General features: G+C 40.4%; 8 non-coding genes across 8 annotated transcripts; all 8 read right to left on the reverse strand.

Annotated features, from left to right (window-relative positions):
* Positions 1-1,169: 1,169 nt before the first annotated feature.
* Positions 1,170-1,246, reverse strand: trnan-auu. The gene has a single exon. It is a non-coding gene; the product is annotated as a tRNA-Asn (tRNA).
* Positions 1,247-10,688: 9,442 nt separating this feature from the next.
* trnai-aau lies at positions 10,689-10,762 on the reverse strand. The gene has a single exon. It is a non-coding gene; the product is annotated as a tRNA-Ile (tRNA).
* A 900-nt stretch (positions 10,763-11,662) lies between these two features.
* trnai-aau lies at positions 11,663-11,736 on the reverse strand. The gene has a single exon. It is a non-coding gene; the product is annotated as a tRNA-Ile (tRNA).
* A 4,903-nt stretch (positions 11,737-16,639) lies between these two features.
* Positions 16,640-16,713, reverse strand: trnai-aau. Its single transcript has one exon. It is a non-coding gene; the product is annotated as a tRNA-Ile (tRNA).
* A 1,262-nt stretch (positions 16,714-17,975) lies between these two features.
* Positions 17,976-18,049, reverse strand: trnai-aau. The gene has a single exon. It is a non-coding gene; the product is annotated as a tRNA-Ile (tRNA).
* Positions 18,050-18,956: 907 nt separating this feature from the next.
* On the reverse strand, positions 18,957-19,030 carry trnai-aau. The gene has a single exon. It is a non-coding gene; the product is annotated as a tRNA-Ile (tRNA).
* A 265-nt stretch (positions 19,031-19,295) lies between these two features.
* On the reverse strand, positions 19,296-19,371 carry trnan-auu. The gene has a single exon. It is a non-coding gene; the product is annotated as a tRNA-Asn (tRNA).
* Positions 19,372-19,626: 255 nt separating this feature from the next.
* On the reverse strand, positions 19,627-19,700 carry trnai-aau. Its single transcript has one exon. It is a non-coding gene; the product is annotated as a tRNA-Ile (tRNA).
* Between the last annotated feature and the right edge of the window lie 250 nt (positions 19,701-19,950).

The following is a 19,950-nucleotide window of genomic DNA, read 5'->3' on the forward strand; positions in this document are numbered from 1 at the left end:
GATGTGGTAAGCGACTCCTGTCGTCTTTGAAATATTTTGTACACACACACATACACATGGTGAAAAAAAAAAATCTTAAATATGAAGACAGATATTTTTGGAGCAATCTTTCTGCCATGTTTTCTAATTCAAGAAGCTTTTTGTAAATGATTGCCACATTTGCATCTGTTACAAACAAATGGCCAGTATAGGGCTTGAACCCCACTTGACCTTAGGCGTTAATGGCACCACGCTCTGACCATCTGAGCTAACCGGCCACATAAGTAGTGAGGATCAACTCCATTTATTTCTCAAGGGTTCATTTTGCACAGGGTGATCAACAGTGGAAGTGCAGTATGATGTAGTAAGCAGCATCTCACCATGCGTCTTTGGGGTCTTTTGTACATACACTTACACATGGTGAAAAAAATCTTAAATGAAGACAGACATTTTTGGAGCAATCTTTCTGCCATGTTTGTAATTCGAACCAGCCTTTTGGCAAACAAGTTGCACCTGTTACATCTGTTACAAACAACTGGCCAGTATGGGGTTTGAACTCATGACCTTGGCGTTGTTGGCTGCGCTCTGACCATCTGAGCTAACCGGCCACGTAGTAGTGAGGGATCAACTCCATTTATTTCTCCAGTGTTCATTTTGCACAGGGTGAACAACAGTGGAAGTACAGTATGATGTGGTAAGCGACTCACCGTAAATGCTTTGAGATATTTTGTACACACACATACACATGGTGAAAAAAAAATCTTAAATGAAGTCAGATATATTTGGAGCAATCTTTCTGCCATGTTTTGTAATTCGGAAACCTTTTGTAAATGATTGCACATTTGCATCTGTACAAACAACTGGCATGCAATGTGGGCTTGAACCCATGACTTGGCATTAATGCTGCAGCTCTGACCGTCTGAGCTAACCGGCCACGTAAGTAGTGAGGATCAACTCCATTTATTTCTCCAGTGTTCATTTTGCCACAGGTGAACAACAATTGAGTACAGTATGATGTAGTAAACGACTCACCATGCGTCTTTGAGATATTTTGTACACACACACACATACACATAGTGAAAAAAATCTTAAATGAAGACAGATATTTTGGAGCAATCACTGCCATGTTTTCTAATTCAGAGAAGCTTTTTGTAAATGATTGCATTTTGCATCTGTTACACAGGCTCAAATGGCCAGTATGGGGCTTGAACCCATGACCTCGGGCGTTAATGGCACCACGCTCTCTGACCATCTGAGCTAACCGACCCTTAAGTAGCCGAGGATCAACTCCATTTATTTCTCAGTGTTCATTTTGCACAGGGTGAACAACAGTGGAAGTGCAGTATGATTTGGTAAACGACTCACCATCGTCTTTGAGATATTTTGCTTTACACACACATACACCTGGTGAAAAAATCTTAAATGAAGACAGATATTTTTGGAGCAATCTTTCTGCCATGTTTTGTAATTCAGAGAAGCTTTAATAAATGATTGCACATTTGCATCTGTTACAAACAACTGGCCAGTATGGGGCTTGAACCCATGACCTTGGTGTTATTAGCACCACGCTCTGACCATCTGAGGTAACCAGCCACGTAAGTAGTGAGGATCAACTCCATTTATTTCTCCAGTGTTCATTTTGCACAGGGTGATCAACAGTGGAAGTGCAGTATGATGTGGTAAACGTCTCACCATGCGTCTTTGAGATATTTTGTACATACACATACACATGGTGAAAAAAAATCTTAAATGAAGACAGACATTTTTTGGAGCAATCTTTCTGCCATGTTTTGTAATTCCAGCAATCTTTTTGTAAATGGTTTGCACCTGTTGCATCTGTTACAAACAACTGGCCAGTATGGGGCTTGAACCGCCCGGCCTTGGCGTTAATAGCACCACGCTCTGACCATCTGAGCTAACCATTACGTAAGTATTGAGGATCAACTGCATTTGTATTTCTCAGTGTTCATTTTTGCACAGGGTGAACAACAGCAGAAGTGCAGTATGATGTAGTAAACGACTCACCATGCGTGTTTGCAGAGATATTTTGTACACACACATATACACATGGTGAAAAAATCATAAATGAAGTCAGATATTTTTGGAGCAATCTTTCTGCCATGTTTTTGTAATGCAGAGAAGCTTTTGTGAATGATTGCACATTTGCATCTATTATCTGTTACAAACAACTGGCTAGTATGGGCTTGAACCCATGGCCTTGGCGTTATTAGCACCACGCTCCTGACCATCTGAGCCCCTGGCCGGCTACGTAGTAGTGAGGATCAACTCCATTTATTTCTCAGTGTTCATTTTGCTGGGAGGTGAACAACAGCAAGTGCAGTATGATGTGGTAAACGACTCACCATGCGTCTTTGAGATATTTTGTACACACACACATACACATGGTGAAAAAAAATAAAAAATTAAGTCAGATATTTTTTGGAGCAATCTTTCTGCCATGTTTTGTAATGCAGAGAAGCTTTTGTAAATGATTGCACATTTGCATCTGTTACAACCAACTGGCCAGTATGGGGCTTGAACCCATGACCTTGGTGTTATTAGCACCACGCTCTGACCATCTGAGGTAACCAGCCACGTAAGTAGTGAGGATCAACTCCATTTATTTCTCCAGTGTTCATTTTGCACAGGGTGATCAACAGTGGAAGTGCAGTATAGTGGTAAGCATCTCACCATCATTTGAGATATTTGCTTTACATACACATACACATGGTGAAAAAAAAATCTTAAATGAACAGACATTTTTGGAGCAATCTTTCTACTCATGTTTTGTAATTCAGACAATCTTTGTAAATGATTGCACATTTGCATCTATTACATCTGTTACAAACAATGGCTAGTATTAGGCTTGAACCCAGCCTTGGCGTTGTGGCACCACGCTCTGACCATCTGATGCCCGGCTACGTAAGTAGTGAGGATCAACTCCATTTATTTCTCCAGTGTTCATTTTGCACAGGGTGAACAACAGTGGAAGTGCAGTATGATTTGGTAAGCGACTCACCATGCGTGTTTGAATATTTTGTACACACATACACATGGTGAAAAAATCTTAAATGGGAAGTCAGATATTTTTGGAGCAATCTTTCTGCCATGTTTTGTAATGAAGAGAAGCTTTTGTAAATGATTGCACATTTGCATCTGTTACATCCTGTTACAAACAGCTGGCTAGTATGGAGCTTGAACCCATGGCCTTGGCGTTTGCTTTCACGCTCTGACCATCTGAGCTAACCGGCTACGTAAGTAGTGAGGATCAACTCCATTTATTTCTCAGTGTTCATTTTGCACAGGGTGAACATGAGGTGGAAGTGCAGTATGATTTGGTGTGACTCACCATGCGTCTTTGAGATATTTTGTACACACACACATACACATGGTGAAAAAAAATCTTAAATGAAGACAGACATTTTTTGGAGCAATCTTTCTGCCATGTTTTATAATTCAGAACCTTTTGTAAATGGTGCACCTGTACATCTGTTGCAACCAACTGGCCAGTATGGGGCTTGAACCCATGACCTTGGCGTTGTGGCACTGCGCTCTGACCATCTGAGCTAACCGGCCACGTAAGTATTGAGGATCAAGCACAGAACATTTCTCGGTGTTCATTTTGCACAGGGTGAACAACAGCAGAAGTGCAGTATGATGTGATAAGCGACTCACCATCGTCTTTGAGATATTTTGTACACATACATACACATGAGCAGAAAAAGAAATAAAAAAATTAAGTCAGATATTTTTTGGAAGATAATCTTTCCTGCCATGTTTTGTAATGCAGAGAAGCTTTTGTAAATGATTACTTTTGCATCTGTTACAACCAACTGGCCAGTATGGGGCTTGAACCCATGACAGGTGATATCTATTTCATGACTCTGACCATCTGAGGTAACCAGCCGGCGTAGTAGTGAGGATCAGCTCCATTTATTTCTCCAGTGTTCATTTTGCACAGGGTGATCAACAGTGGAAGTGCAGTATGATGTGGTAAACGTCTCACCATGCGTCTTTGAGATATTTTGTACATACACATACACATGGTGAAAAAAAATCTTAAATGAAGACAGACATTTTTTGGAGCAATCTTTCTGCCATGTTTTGTAATTCAGACAACCTTTTGTAAATGATTGCACCTGTTACATCTGTTACAAACAACTGGCCAGTATGGGCTTTGAACTCATGACCTTGGCGTTATTAGCACCACGCTCTGACCATCTGAGCTAATGACCACGTAGTAGAGAGGATCAACTCCATTTTATTTCTCCAGTGTTCATTTTGCACAGAATTGAACAACAGTGGAAGTGCAGTATGATGTGAGTAAAGCGACTCACCATGCGTCTTTGAGATATTTTGTACACACACATACACATGGTGAAAAAAATCTTAAATAGAAGTCAGATATATTTTGGAGCAATCTTTCTGCCATGTTTTGTAATTCAAGAGAACCTTTTTGTAAATGATTGCACATTTGCATCTGTACAAACAACTAGCCAGTATAGGGCTTGAACCCATGACTTGGCATTAATAGCACACGCTCTGACCATCCTGATCAACCGGCCACGTAGTAGTGAGGATCAACTCCATTTATTTCTCAGTGTTCATTTTGCACAGGGTGAACAACAGTGGAAGTGCAGTATGATGTGGTAAACGACTCACCATCGTCTTTGAGATATTTTTGTACACACACACATACACATGGTGAAAAAAATCTTAAATGAAGACAGATATTTTGGAGCAATCTTTCTGCCATGTTTTCTAATTCAAGAAGGCTTTTTGTAAATGATTGCACATTGCATCTGTACAAACAAATGGCCAGTATGGGAGAAGCCAGACATGACCTTGGCGTTATTAGCACCACGCTCTGACCATCTGAGCTAACAGGCCACATAAGTAGTGAGGGATCAACTCCATTTATTTCTCCAGTGTTCATTTTGCACAGGGTGAACAACAGTGGATGCAGTATGATTTGATGAAACGACTCATGACACGTCTTTGAGATATTTTGTACACACACACATATACACCTGGTGAAAAAAATCTTAAATGAAGACAGATATTTTGGAGCAATCTTTCTGCCATGTTTGTAATTCAGGAGAAGCTTTTATAAATGATTGCACATTTGCATCTGTTACAAACAACTGGCCAGTATGGGCTTGAACCCATGACCTTGGCGTTATTAGCACCACCTTTCCTGACCATCTGAGGTAACCAGCCACGTAAGTAGTGAGGATCCAACTCCATTTATTTCTCAGTGTTTGCTGGGGTGATCAACAGTGGAAGTGCAGTATGATGTGGAAAACGTCTCACCATGCGTCTTTGAGATATTTTGTACACACACATACACATGGTGAAAAAAATCTTAAATGAAGACAGACATTTTTTGGAGCAATCTTTCTGCCATGTTTTGTAATTAAGAGAAGCTTTTATAAATGATTGCACATTTGCAACTGTTACATCTGTTACAAACAACTAGCCAGTCTGGGGCTTGAACCCATGACCTTGGCGTTAATGGCACCACGCTCCTGACCATCTGAGATAACCGGCCACGTAAGTAGTATGGATAGACTCCATTTATTTCTCAGTGTTCATTTTGCACAGGGTGAACAACAGTGGAAGTGCAGTATGATGTGGTAAACGACTCACCATCGTCTTTGAGATATTTTGTACACACACACATACACATGGTGAAAAAAAATCTTAAATGAAGTCAGATATTTTTGGAGCAATCTTTCTGCCATGTTTTGTAATTCAGAGAACCTTTTGTAAATGATTGCACATTTGCATCTGTTACAAACAACTGGCCAGTATGGGGCTTGAACCCATGACTAGGCATTACCCCAGCGCTCTGACCATCTGAGCTGCCCGTAAGTAGTGAGATCAACTCCATTTATTTCTCAGTGTTCATTTGCACAGGGTAATTAACAGTGGAAGTACGGTATGATGTAGTAAAACGACTCACCATGCGTCTTTGAGATATTTGTACACACACACATACACATGGTGAAAAAAATCTTAAATGAAGACAGATATTTTGGAGCAATCTTTCTGCCATGTTTTCTAATTCAGAAGCTTTTGTAAATGATTGCACATTTGCATCTGTTACAAACAAATGGCCAGTATGGGGCTTGAACCCATGACCTTGGCGTTATTAGCTGCCCCCGCTCGACCATCTGAGCTAACCGGCCCACATAAGTAGTGAGGATCAACTCCATTTATTTCTCAGGGTTCATTTTGCACAGGGTGATCAACAGTGGAGTGCAGTATGATGTGATGGCATCTCTGTCGTCTTTGAGATATTTTGTACATACACTTACACATGGTGAAAAAAATCTTAAATGAAGACAGACATTTTGGAGCAATCTTTCTGCCATGTTTTGTAATTCAGACAGCCTTTTGTAAATGATTGCCTGTTTGTCTATTTACAAACAACTGGCCAGTATGGGGTTTGAACTCATGACTTAGCGTTGTGGCACCACGTCTGACCATCTGAGCTAACCGGCCACGTAAGTAGTGAGGATCAACTCCATTTATTTCTCCAGTGTTCATTTTGCACAGGGTGAACAACAGTGGAAGTGCAGAGTATGATGTGGTAAACGACTCACCATGCGTCTTTGAGATATTTGTACACACACATACACATGGTGAAAAAAATCTTAAATGAAGTCAGATATATTTTGGAGCAATCTTTCTGCCATGTTTTGTAATTCAGAGAACCCTTTGGCAAATGATTGCACATTTGCATCTGTTACAAACAACTGGCCAGTATGGGGCTTGAACCCATGACTTGGCATTATTGGCACCACGCTCTGACCGTCTGAGCTGGCGGCCCGTAATGAAAGTAGTGAGGATCAACTCCATTTATTTCTCCAGTGTTCATTTTGCACAGGGTGAACAACAGTGGAAGTGCTGTTATGATGTATTAGCGACTCACCATGCGTCTTTGAGATGGCTTTTGTACACACACATACACATGGTGAAAAAAATCTTAAATAGACAGATATTTTGGAGCAATCTTTCTGCCATGTTTTCTAATTCCAGAAGCTTTTGTAAATGATTGCACATTTGCATCTATTACAAACAAATGGCCAGTATGGGGCTTGAACCCATGACCTTGGCGTTAATGCTGCGCTCTGACCATCTGAGCTAACCGGCCACATAAATAGTGAGGATCAACTCCATTTATTTCTCAGTCATTTCATTTTGCACAGGGTGAACAACAGTGGAGTGCAGTATGATTTGGTAAGCGACTCACCATGCGTCTTTGAGATATTTTGTCACACACACACATACACCTGGTGAAAAAAAATCTTAAATGAGGACAGATATTTTTTGGAGCAATCTTTCTGCCATGTTTTGTAATTCAGAGAAGCTTTAAAAATGATTGCACATTTGCATCTGTTACAAATAACTTTGGCCAGTATGGGGCTTGAACCCATGACCTTGGCGTTATTAGCACCACGCTCTGACTTCATCTGGAGGTAACCAGCCACGTAAGTAGTGAGGATCAACTCCATTTATTTCTCAGTGTTCATTTTGCACAGGGTGATCAACAGTGGAAGTGCAGTATGATGTGGAAAACGTCTCACCATGCGTCTTTGAGATATTTTGTACATACACATACACATGGTGAAAAAAAATATTAAATGAAGACAGACATTTTTTGGAGCAATCTTTCTGCCATGTTTTGTAATTCAGACAATCTTTTGTAAATGATTGCACCTGTTACATCTGTTACAAACAACTGGCCAGTATGGGGCTTGAACCCATGACCTTGGCGTTATTAGCACCACGCTCTGACCATCTGAGCTAACTGACCCGCGTAAGTATTGAGGATCAACTGCATTTATTTCCAGTGTTCATTTTGCACAGGGTGAACAACAGCAGAAGTGCAGTATGATGTAATTAAGCGACTCACCATGCGTGTTTGAGATATTTGTACACACACACATACACATGGTGAAAAAAATCTTAAATGAAGTCAGATATTTTTGGAGCAATCTTTCTGCCATGTTTGTAATGCAGAGGAAGCTTTGTGAATGATTGCACATTTGCATCTGTTACATCTGTACAAACAACTGGCTAAGTATGGGCTTGAACCCATGGCCTTGTGATTATTAACTGCAACTCTGACCATCTGAGCTAACCGGCTCACGTAAGTAGTGAGGATCAACTCCATTTATTTCTCCAGTGTTCATTTTTGCACAGGGTGAACAACAGCAGAGGTGCAGTATGATGTAGTGCGCGACTCACCATGCGTCTTTGAGATATTTTGTACACACACATACACATGGTGAAAAAATAAAAAATTAAGTCAGATATTTTTGGAGCAATCTTTCTGCCATGTTTTGTAATGCAGCTTTTGTAAATGATTACTCACATTTGCATCTGTACAACCAACTGGCCAGTATGGGGCTTGAACCCATGACCTTGGTGTTATTAGCACCACGCTCTGACCATCTGAGGTAACCAGCCACGTAGTAGTGAGGATCAACTCCATTTATTTCTCAGTGTTCATTTTGCACAGGTGATCAACAGTGGAAGTACAGTATGATGTATTAATACCACCATCGGTCTTTGAGATATTTTGTACATACACACATACACATGGTGAAAAAAATCTTAAATGAAGACAGACATTTTTTGGAGCAATCTTTCTGCCATGTTTGTAATTCAGACAATCTTTTGTAAATGATTGCACATTTGCATCTGTTACATCTGTACAAACAACTAGCTAGTATTGGGCTTGAACCCATGGCCTTGGCGTTATTAACTGCAGCTCTGACCATCTGGAGCTAACCGGCTACGTAAGTAGCAGCGTGAGGATCAACTCCATTATTTCTCCAGTGTTCATTTTGCACAGGGTGAACAGTGGAAGTGCAGTATGATTTGGTAAACGACTCACCATGCGTGTTTAGGATATTTTGTACACACACATACACATGGTGAAAAAAATCTTAAATAAGTCAGATATTTTTGGAGCAATCTTTCTGCCATGTTTGTAATGAAGAGAAGCTTTGTAAATGATTGCACATTTGCATCTGTTACATCTATTTCAAACAACTGGCTAATTATGGAGACTTGAACCCATGGCCTTGACGTTAATCTTTCCACGCTCTGACCATCTGAGCTAACCGGCTACGTAAGTAGTGAGGATCAACATTTATTTCTCGAGTGTTCATTTGCACAGGGTGAACAACAGTGGAGGTCTGAGTATGATTTGGTAAACGACTCACCATGCGTCTTTGAGATATTTTGTACACACACACATACACATGGTGAAAAAAAATCTTAAATGAAGACAGACATTTTTTGGAGCAATCTTTCTGCCATGTTTTGTAATTCAGAGAACCTTTTGTAAATGATTGCACCTGTTACATCTGTTACTGGAAACAACTGGCAGTATGGGAAGCCGGGCCATGACCTTGGCGTTATTAGCACACGCTCCTGACCATCTGAGCTAACCCGTACGTAAGTATTGAGGATCAACTGCATTTATTTCTCCAGTGTTCATTTTGCACAGGGTAGACAACAGCAAGTGCAGTATGATGTAGTGCTTGACTCACCATGCGTCTTTGAGATATTTTGTACACATACATACACATGGTAGAAAAATAAAAATTAAATTAAGATGTTTTTGGAGCAATCTTTCTGCCATGTTTTGTAATGCAGAAGCTTTTGTAAATGATTGCACATTTGCATCTGTTTATGGCAGCAGTATAGGGCTTGAACCCATGACCTTGGTGTTAATAGCACCACGCTCTGACCATCTGGGGTAACCAGCCCGTAAGTAGTGAGGATCAACTCCATTTATTTCTCAGTGTTCATTTTGCTGGGGTGATCAACAGTGGAAGTGCAGTATGATGTGGTAAACGTCTCACCATGCGTCTTTGAGATATTTTGTACATACACATACACATGGTGAAAAAATCTTAAATGAAGACAGACATTTTTAGAGCAATCTTTCTGCCATGTTTGTAATTCAGACAACCTTTTATAAATGATTGCACCTGTTACATCTATTTACAAACAACTGGCGGTATAGGGTTTGAGCTCATGACCTTGGCGTTATTAGCACCACCCGCTCTGACCATCTGAGCTAACCGGCCACATAAGTAGTGAGGATCAACTCCATTTATTTCTCAGTGTTCATTTTTGCACAGGGTGTGAACAACAGTGGAAGTGCAGTATAATTTGGTAAGCGACTCTGTCGTCTTTACTGAGATGGCCTTGTACACACACACATACACCTGGTGAAAAAAAATCTTAAATGAAGACAGATATTTTTTGGAGCAATCTTTCTGCCATGTTTTGTAATTCAGAGAAGCTTTTATAAATGATTGCACATTTGTAACTGTTACATCTGTTACAAACAACTGGCCAGTATAGGACTTGAACCCATGACAGCAGCGTTATTAGCACCAGCTCTGACCATCATAGGCTAACCGGCCACATAAGTAGTGAGGATCAACTCCATTTATTTCTCAGTGTTCATTTTGCACAGGGTGAACAACAGTGGAAGTGCAGTATGATGTGGTAAACGACTCACCATGCGTCTTTGAGATATTTTGTACACACACACATACACATGGTGAAAAAAAATCTTAAATGAAGTCAGATATTTTTTGGAGCAATCTTTCTGCCATGTTTTCTAATGCAGAGAAGCTTTTGTAAATGATTGCACATTTGCATCTGTTACAAACAACTGGCCAGTATGGGGCTTGAACCCATGACCTTGGCGTTATTAGCACCACGCTCTGACCATCTGAGCTAACCGGCCACGTAAGTTGTGAGGATCAACTCCATTTATTTCTCCAGTGTTCATTTTGCAGGGTGGGCCAACAGTGGAAGTGCAGTATGATGTGGTAAGCGACTCACCATGCGTCTTTGAGATATTTGTACACACACATACACATGGTGAAAAAATCTTAAATGAAGACAGATATTTTTGGAGCAATCCTGCCATGTTTTGTAATTCAGAGAAGCTGTATAAATGATTGCACATTTTGCATCTGTTACAAACAACTGGCCAGTATAGAGCTTGAACCCATGACCTTGGCGTTATGCTTTTACGCTCTGACCATCTGAGGTAACCAGCCACGTAGTAGTGAGGATCAACTCCATTTATTTCTCAGTGTTCATTTTACTGGGGTGATCAACAGTGGAAGTGCAGTATGATGTGGAAAACGTCTCACCATGCGTCTTTGAGATATTTTGTATACACATACACATGGTGAAAAAAGTCTTAAATGAAGACAGACATTTTTGGAGCAATCTTTCTGCCACATGTTTATATTCAGAGAAGCTTTTATAAATGATTGCATTTGCAACTGTTACATCTGTTACAAACAACTAGCCAGTATGGGGCTTGAACCCATGACCTTGGCGTTATTAGCACCACGCTCTGACATCTGAGATAACCGTACGTAAGTGGTATGGATGAACTCCATTTATTTCTCAGTGTTCATTTTGCACAGGGTGAACAACAACAGTGGAAGTGCAGTATGATGTAGTGGCGACTCACCATCGTCTTTGAGATATTTTTATACACACACATACACATGGTGAAAAAAAATCTTAAATGAAGACAGACATTTTTTGGAGCAATCTTTCTGCCATGTTTTGTAATTCAGAGAACCCTTTGTAAATGATTGCACCTGTTACATCTGTTACAAACAACTGGCCAGTATGGGGCTTGAACCCATGACCTTGGCGTTATTAGCACCACGCTCTGACCATCTGAGCTAACCGGCCACGTAAGTATTGAGGATCAACTGCATTTATTTCTCCAGTGTTCATTTTGCACAGGGTGAACAACAGCAGAAGTGCAGTATGATGTGGTAAATGACTCACCATCGTCTTTGAGATATTTTGTACACACACATACACATGGTGAAAAAATAAAGAATTAAGTCAGATATTTTTGGAGCAATCTTTCTGCCATGTTTTGTAATTCAGAGAACCCTTTGTAAATGATTGCACCTGTACATCTATTTACAAACAAATGGCCAGTATGGGGCTGAACCCATGACCTTGGCGTTATTAGCACCACACTCTGACCATCTGAGGTAACCAGCCACGTAAGTAGTGAGGATAAACTCCATTTATTTCTCAGTGTTCATTTGCACAGGGTGATCAACAGTGGAAGTGCAGTATGATGTAGGCGATCTCACCATGCGTCTTTGAGATATTTTGTACACATGCCCACATACACATGGTGAAAAAAATATTAAAGTAAGAGACAGACATTTTGGAGCAATCTTTCTGCCATGTTTGTAATTCAGACAATCTTTTGTAAATGGTGCACCTGTTACATCTGTTACAAACAACTGGACGTATAGGCTTGAACCCATGACCTTAGCGTTATTAGCACCACGCTCTGACCATCTGAGCTAACCGGCCACGTAAGTATTGAGGATCAACTGCATTTATTTCTCCAGTGTTCATTTTGCACAGGGTGAACAACAGCAGAAGTGCAGTATGATGTGTCGCGACTCACCATGCGTGTTTGAGATATTTTGTACACACACATACACATGGTGAAAAAAAATCTTAAATGAAGTCAGATATTTTTTGGAGCAATCTTTCTGCCATGTTTTGTAATGCAGAGAAGCTTTTGTAAATGATTGCACATTTGCATCCTGGCCATCTGTTACAAACAACTGGCTAGTATAGGCTTGAACCCATGGCCTTGGCGTTAATGGCACCACGCTCTGACCATCTGAGCTAACCGGCTACGTAAGTGTGAGGATCAACTCGCTGTTCTCCAGTGTTCATTTTGCACAGGGTGAACAACAGCAAAGTGCAGTATGATGTAGTGCGACTCACCATGCGTCTTTGAGATATTTGTACACACACATACACATAGTGAAAAAAAAAAATTAAGTCAGATATTTTGGAGCAATCTTTCTGCCATGTTTTGTAATGCAGGCTTTTGTAAATTATTGCACCTGTTACATCTGTTACAAACAACTGGCAGGATGGGGCTTGAACCCATGACCTTGGCGTTATTAGCACACGCTCTGACCATCTGAGCTAACCGGCCACATAAGTAGTAGGATCAACTCCATTTATTTCTCAGTGTTCATTTTGCACAGGGTGAAAAACAGTGGAAGTGCAGTATGATGTGGTAAACGTCTCACCATGCGTCTTTGAGATATTTTGTACATACACATACACATGGTGAAAAAAAATCTTAAATGAAGACAGACATTATTTGGAGCAATCTTTCTGCCATGTTTTGTAATTCAGACAACCTTTTGTAAATGATTACCTGTTACATCTGTTACAAACAACTGGCCAGTATGGGGCTTGAACTCATGACCTTGGCGTTATTAGCACCACGCTCTGACCATCTAGGCCCAACCATTACATGCTGTAGTAGTGAGGATCAACTCCATTATTTCTCAGTGTTCATTTTGCACAGGGTGAACAACAGTGGAAGTGCAGTATGATGTATTAAGCGACTCACCATGCGTCTTTGAGATATTTGTACACACATACACATAGTGAAAAAAATCTTAAATGAAGTCAGATATATTTTGGAGCAATCTTTCTGCCATGTTTTAGAATTAAGAGAACCTTTTGTAAATGATTGCACATTTGCATCTGTTACAAACAACTGGCCAGTATGGGGCTTGAACCCATGACTTGGCATTATTAGCACCACGCTCTGACCATCTGAGCTAACCGGCCACGTAAGTAGTGAGGATCAACTCCATTTATTTCTCCAGTGTTCATTTTGCACAGGGTGAACAACAGTGGAAGTGCAGTATGATGTGGTAAACGACTCACCATGCGTCTTTGAGATATTTTGTACACACACACATACACATGGTGAAAAAAATCTTAAATGAAGACAGATATTTTTTGGAGCAATCTTTCTGCCATGTTTTCTAATTCAGAGAAGCTTTTGTAAATGATTGCACATTTGCATCTGTTACAAACAAATGGCCAGTATGGGGCTTGAACCCATGACCTTGGCGTTAATGGCACCACCCAACTCTGACCATCTGAGCTAACCCCATTTTATAAGTAGTGAGGATCAGCTCATTTATTTCTCCAGTGTTCATTTGCACAGGGTGAACAACAGTGGAGGTGATGATTTGGTAAACGACTCACCATGCGTCTTTGAGATATTTTGTACACACACACATACACCTGGTGAAAAAAAATCTTAAATGAAGACAGATATTTTTTGGAGCAATCTTTCTGCCATGTTTTGTAATTCAGAGAAGCTTTTATAAATGATTGCACATCTGCATCTGTTACATCTGTTAACAACTGGCCAGTATGGGGCTTGAACCCATGACAGCAGCGTTATTAGCACCACGCTCTGACCATCTGAGGTAACCAGCCACGTAAGTAGTGAGGATCAACTCCATTTATTTGTCAGTGTTCATTTTTGCACAGGGTGAACAACAATTGGAAGTGCAGTATGATGTGACGTCTCACCATGTGCGTCTTTGAGATATTTTTGTACATACACATACACATGGTGAAAAAATATTAAATGAAGACAGACATTTTTTGGAGCAATCTTTCTGCCATGTTTTGTAATTCAGACAATCTTTTGTAAATGATTGCACCTGTTACATCTGTTACAAACAACTGGCCAGTATGGGGCTTGAACCCATGACCTTGGGCGTTATTAGCACACGCTCTGACCATCTGAGCTAAATTACGTAAGTATTGAGGATCAACTGCATTTATTTCTCAGTGTTCATTTTTGCACAGGGTGAACAACAGCAGAAGTGCAGTATGATCAGCATTTTCCATGCGTGTTTGAGATATTTTGTGCACACACATACACATGAGTGAAAAAAATAAAAAATGAAGTCAGATATTTTTGGAGCAATCTTTCTGCCATGTTTGTAATGCAGAGAAGCTTTGTAAATGATTGCACATTTGCATCTGTTACATCTGTTACAAACAACTGGCTAGTATGGGGCTTGGACACGGCCTTGGCATTATTGGCACCACGCTCTGACCATCTGAGCCTAACCGGCTACGTAAGTAGTGAGGATCAACTCCATTTATTTCTCAGTGTTCATTTGCACAGGGTGAACAACAGTGGAAGTGCAGTATGATTTGGTAAACGACTCACCATACGTCTTTGAGATATTTTGTACACACACACATACACATGGTGAAAAAAAATCTTAAATGAAGACAGACATTTTTTGGAACAATCTTTCTGCCATGTTTTGTAATTCAGAGAACCTTTTGTAAATGATTGCACCTGTTACATCTGTTACAAACAACACAGCAGTATGGGGCTTGAACCCATGACCTTGGCGTTAGTAGCACCGCGCTCTGACCATCTGAGCTAACCGGCCACGTAAGTATTGAGGATCAACTGCATTTATTTCTCCAGTGTTCATTTTGCACAGGGTGAACAACAGCAGAAGTGCAGTATGATGTGGTAAATGACTCACCATGCGTCTTTGAGATATTTTGTACACACACATACACATGGTGAAAAAAAATAAAAAATTAAGTCAGATATTTTTTGGAGCAATCTTTCTGCCATGTTTTGTAATGCAGAGAAGCTTTTGTAAATGATTGCATATTTCCATCTGTTACAACCAACTGGCCAGTATGGGGCTTGAACCCATGACCTTGGTGTTATTGGCACCATGCTCTGACCATCTGAGGTAACCAGCCACGTAAGTAGTGAGGATCAACTCCATTTATTTCTCAGTGTTCATTTTGCACAAGGTGATCAACAGTGGAGTGCAGTATGATGTGGTAAGCGACTCACCATGCGTCTTTGAGATATTTTGTACACACACACATACACATGGTGAAAAAAAATCTTAAATGAAGACAGATATTTTTTGGAGCAATCTTTCTGCCATGTTTTGTAATTCAGAGAAGCTTTTATAAATGATTGCACATTTGCATCTGTTACAAACAACTGGCCAGTATGGGGCTTGAACCCATGACCTTGGCGTTATTAGCACCACGCTCTGACCATCTGAGGTAACCAGCCACGTAAGTAGTGAGGATCAACTCCATTTATTTCTCCAGTGTTCATTTTGCACAGGGTGATCAACAGTGGAGAAGTGCAGTATGATGTGGAAACGTCTCACCATGCGTCTTTGGGATATTTTGTACATACCGCCACATGGTGAAAAAAGTCTTAAATAGAAGACAGACATTTTTGGAGCAATCTTTCTGCCATGTTTGTAATTCAGAGAACCCTTTGTAAATGATTGCACCTGTTACATCTGTCACAAACAACTGGCCAGTATGGGGCTTGAACCCATGACCTTGGCGTTATTAGCACTGCGCTCTGACCATCTGAGCTAACCGGCTGCGTAAGTATTGAGGATCAACTGCATTTATTTCTCCAGTGTTCATTTTGCACAGGGTGAACAACGAGTGGAAGTGCGGTATGATGTGAAAACGTCTCACCATGCGTCTTTGAGATATTTTGTACACACACATACACATAGTGAAAAAAATAAAAAATTAAGTCAGATATTTTTTGGAGCAATCTTTCTGCCATGTTTTGTAATGCAGAGAACCTTTTGTAAATGATTGCACATTTGCATCTGTTACAAACAACTGGCCAGTATGGGGCTTGAACCCATGACTTGGCATTATTAGCACCACGCTCTGACCATCTGAGCTAACCGGCCACGTAAACAAATGGCCAGTATGGGGCTTGAACCCATGACCTTGGCGTTATTAGCACCACGCTCTGACCATCTGAGCTAACCGGCCACATAAGTAGTGAGGATCAACTCATTTATTTCTCCAGTGTTCATTTTTGCACAGGGTGAACAACAGTGGAAGTGCAGTATGATTTGGTAAACTGACTCACCATCGTCTTTGAGATATTTTGTACACACACATACACCTGGTGAAAAAAATCTTAAATGAAGACAGATATTTTTTGGAGGCAATCTTTTTCTGCCATGTTTGTAATTCAGAGAAGCTTTTTATAAATGATTGCACATTTGCATCTGTTACAGACAAATGGCCAGTATGAAGACTTGAACCCATGACCTTGCGTTAATGGCACCACACTCTGACCATCTGAGGTAACCAGCCACGTAAGTAGTGAGGATCAACTCCATTTATTTCTCCAGTGTTCATTTTGCACAGGGTGATCAACAGTGGAAGTGCAGTATGATGTGGAAAACGTCTCACCATGCGTCTTTGAGATATTTTGTACATACACATACACATGGTGAAAAAAAATATTAAATGAAGACAGACATTTTTTGGAGCAATCTTTCTGCCATGTTTTGTAATTCAGACAATCTTTTGTAAATGATTGCACCTGTTACATCTGTTACAAACAAGCTGGACCAATTATGGGAGCTTGAACCCATGACCTTGGCGTTAATAGCACCACGCTCTGACCATCTGAGCCTAACCGACCCGCGTAAGTATTGAGGATCAACTGCATTTATTTCTCAGTGTTCATTTTGCACAGGGTGAACAACAGCAAGTGCAGTATGATGTAAGTGGCTTTGACTCACCATGCGTGTTTGAGATGTTTTGTACACACACACATACACCGCGGTGAAAAAAAAAAATCTTAAATGAAGTCAGATATTTTTTTGGAGCAATCTTTCTGCCATGTTTTGTAATGCAGAGAAGCTTTTGTAAATGATTGCACATTTGCATCTGTTACATCTGTTACAAACAACTGGCTAGTATGGGGCTTGAACCCATGGCCTTGGCGTTATTAGCACACGCTCTGACCATCTGAGCTAACCGGCTCTACGTAGTGAGGGATCAACTCCATTTATTTCTCCAGTGTTCATTTTGCACAGGGTGAACAACAGCAGAAGTGCAGTATGATGTGGTAAATGCGACACCATGCGTCTTTGAGATATTTTGTACACACACATACACATGGTGAAAAAAAATAAAAAATTAAGTCAGATATTTTTTGGAGCAATCTTTCTGCCATGTTTTGTAATTCAGACAATCTTTTGTAAATGATTGCACCTGTTACATCTGTTACAAACAACTGGCCAGTATGGGGCTTGAACCCATGACCTTGGCGTTATTAGCACCACGCTCTGACCATCTGAGCTAACCGGCCACATAAGTAGTGAGGATCAACTCCATTTATTTCTCCAGTGTTCATTTTTGCAGGGTGAAAAACAGTGGAAGTGCAGTATGATGTTAAAACGTCTCACCATGCGTCTTTGAGATATTTTGTACATACACATACACATGGTGAAAAATCTTAAATGAAGACAGACATTATTTAGACAATCTTTCTGCCATGTTTGTAATTCAGACAGCCTTTTGTGATGATTGCTCCTATTACATCTGTTACAAACAACTGGCCAGTATGAGTTTGAACTCATGACCTTGGCGTTATTAGCACCACGCTCTGACCATCTGAGCTAACCCGACCCACGCACGTAAGTAGTGAGGATCAACTCACATTTATTTCTCCAGTGTTCATTTTTGCTGGGGTGAACAACAGTGGAAGTGCAGTATGATGTAGTAAACGACTCACCATGCGTCTTTGAGATATTTTGTACACACACACATACACATGGTGAAAAAAAATCTTAAATGAAGTCAGATATTTTTTGGAGCAATCTTTCTGCCATGTTTTGTAATGCAGAGAACCTTTTGTAAATGATTGCACATTTGCATCTGTTACAAACAACTGGCCAGTATGGGGCTTGAACCCATGACTTGGCATTATTAGCACCACGCTCTGACCATCTGAGCTAACCGTACGTAGTAGTAGGGATCAACTCCATTATTTCTCCAGTGTTCATTTTGCACAGGTGAACAACAGTGGAAGTGCTGTATGATGTGGTAAACGACTCACCATGCGTCTTTGAGATATTTTGTACACACACACATACACATGGTGAAAAAAAATCTTAAATGAAGACAGATATTTTTTGGAGCAATCTTTCTGCCATGTTTTCTAATTCAGAGAAGCTTTTGTAAATGATTGCACATTTGCATCTGTTACAAACAAATGGCCAGTATGGGGCTTGAACCCATGACCTTGGCGTTATTAGCACCACGCTCTGACCATCTGAGCTAACCGGCCACATAAGTAGTGAGGATCAACTCCATTTATTTCTCCAGTGTTCATTTTGCACAGGGTGAACAACAGTGGAAGTGCAGTATGATTTGGTAAACGACTCACCATGCGTCTTTGAGATATTTTGTACACACACACATACACCTGGTGAAAAAAAATCTTAAATGAAGACAGATATTTTTTGGAGCAATCTTTCTGCCATGTTTTGTAATTCAGAGAAGCTTTTATAAATGATTGCACATTTGCATCTGTTACATCTGTTACAAACAACTGGCCAGTATAGGGCTTGAACCCATGACCTTGGCGTTAATGGCACCACGCTCTATGACCATCTGAGGTAACCAGCCACGTAAGTAGTGAGGATCAACTCCATTTATTTGTCAGTGTTCATTTTGCACAGGGTGAACAACAGTGGAAGTGCAGTATGATGTGGAAACGTCTCCTACATGCGTCTTTGGGGTCTTTTTGTACATACACATACACATGGTGAAAAAAAATATTAAATGAAGACAGACATTTTTTGGAGCAATCTTTCTGCCATGTTTTGTAATTCAGACAATCTTTTGTAAATGATTGCACCTGTTACATCTGTTACAAACAACTGGCCAGTATGGGGCTTGAACCCATGACCTTGGCGTTATTAGCACCACGCTCTGACCATCTGAGCTAACCGGCCACGTAAGTATTGAGGATCAACTGCATTTATTTCTCCAGTGTTCATTTTGCACAGGGTGAACAACAGCAGAAGTGCAGTATGATGTGGTAAAGCGACTCACCATCGTGTTTGAGATATTTTGTACACACACATACACATAGTGAAAAAATAAAAAATGAAGTCAGATATTTTTGGGTAATCTTTCTGCCATGTTTATGTGCAGAGAAGCTTTTTGTAAATGATTGCACATTTGCATCTGTTACATCTGTTA

The sequence above is a fragment of the Hippoglossus stenolepis genome, chromosome 9 (genome assembly GCF_022539355.2).
Source record: "Hippoglossus stenolepis isolate QCI-W04-F060 chromosome 9, HSTE1.2, whole genome shotgun sequence".
Classification (NCBI taxonomy): Eukaryota; Metazoa; Chordata; class Actinopteri; order Pleuronectiformes; family Pleuronectidae; genus Hippoglossus; species Hippoglossus stenolepis.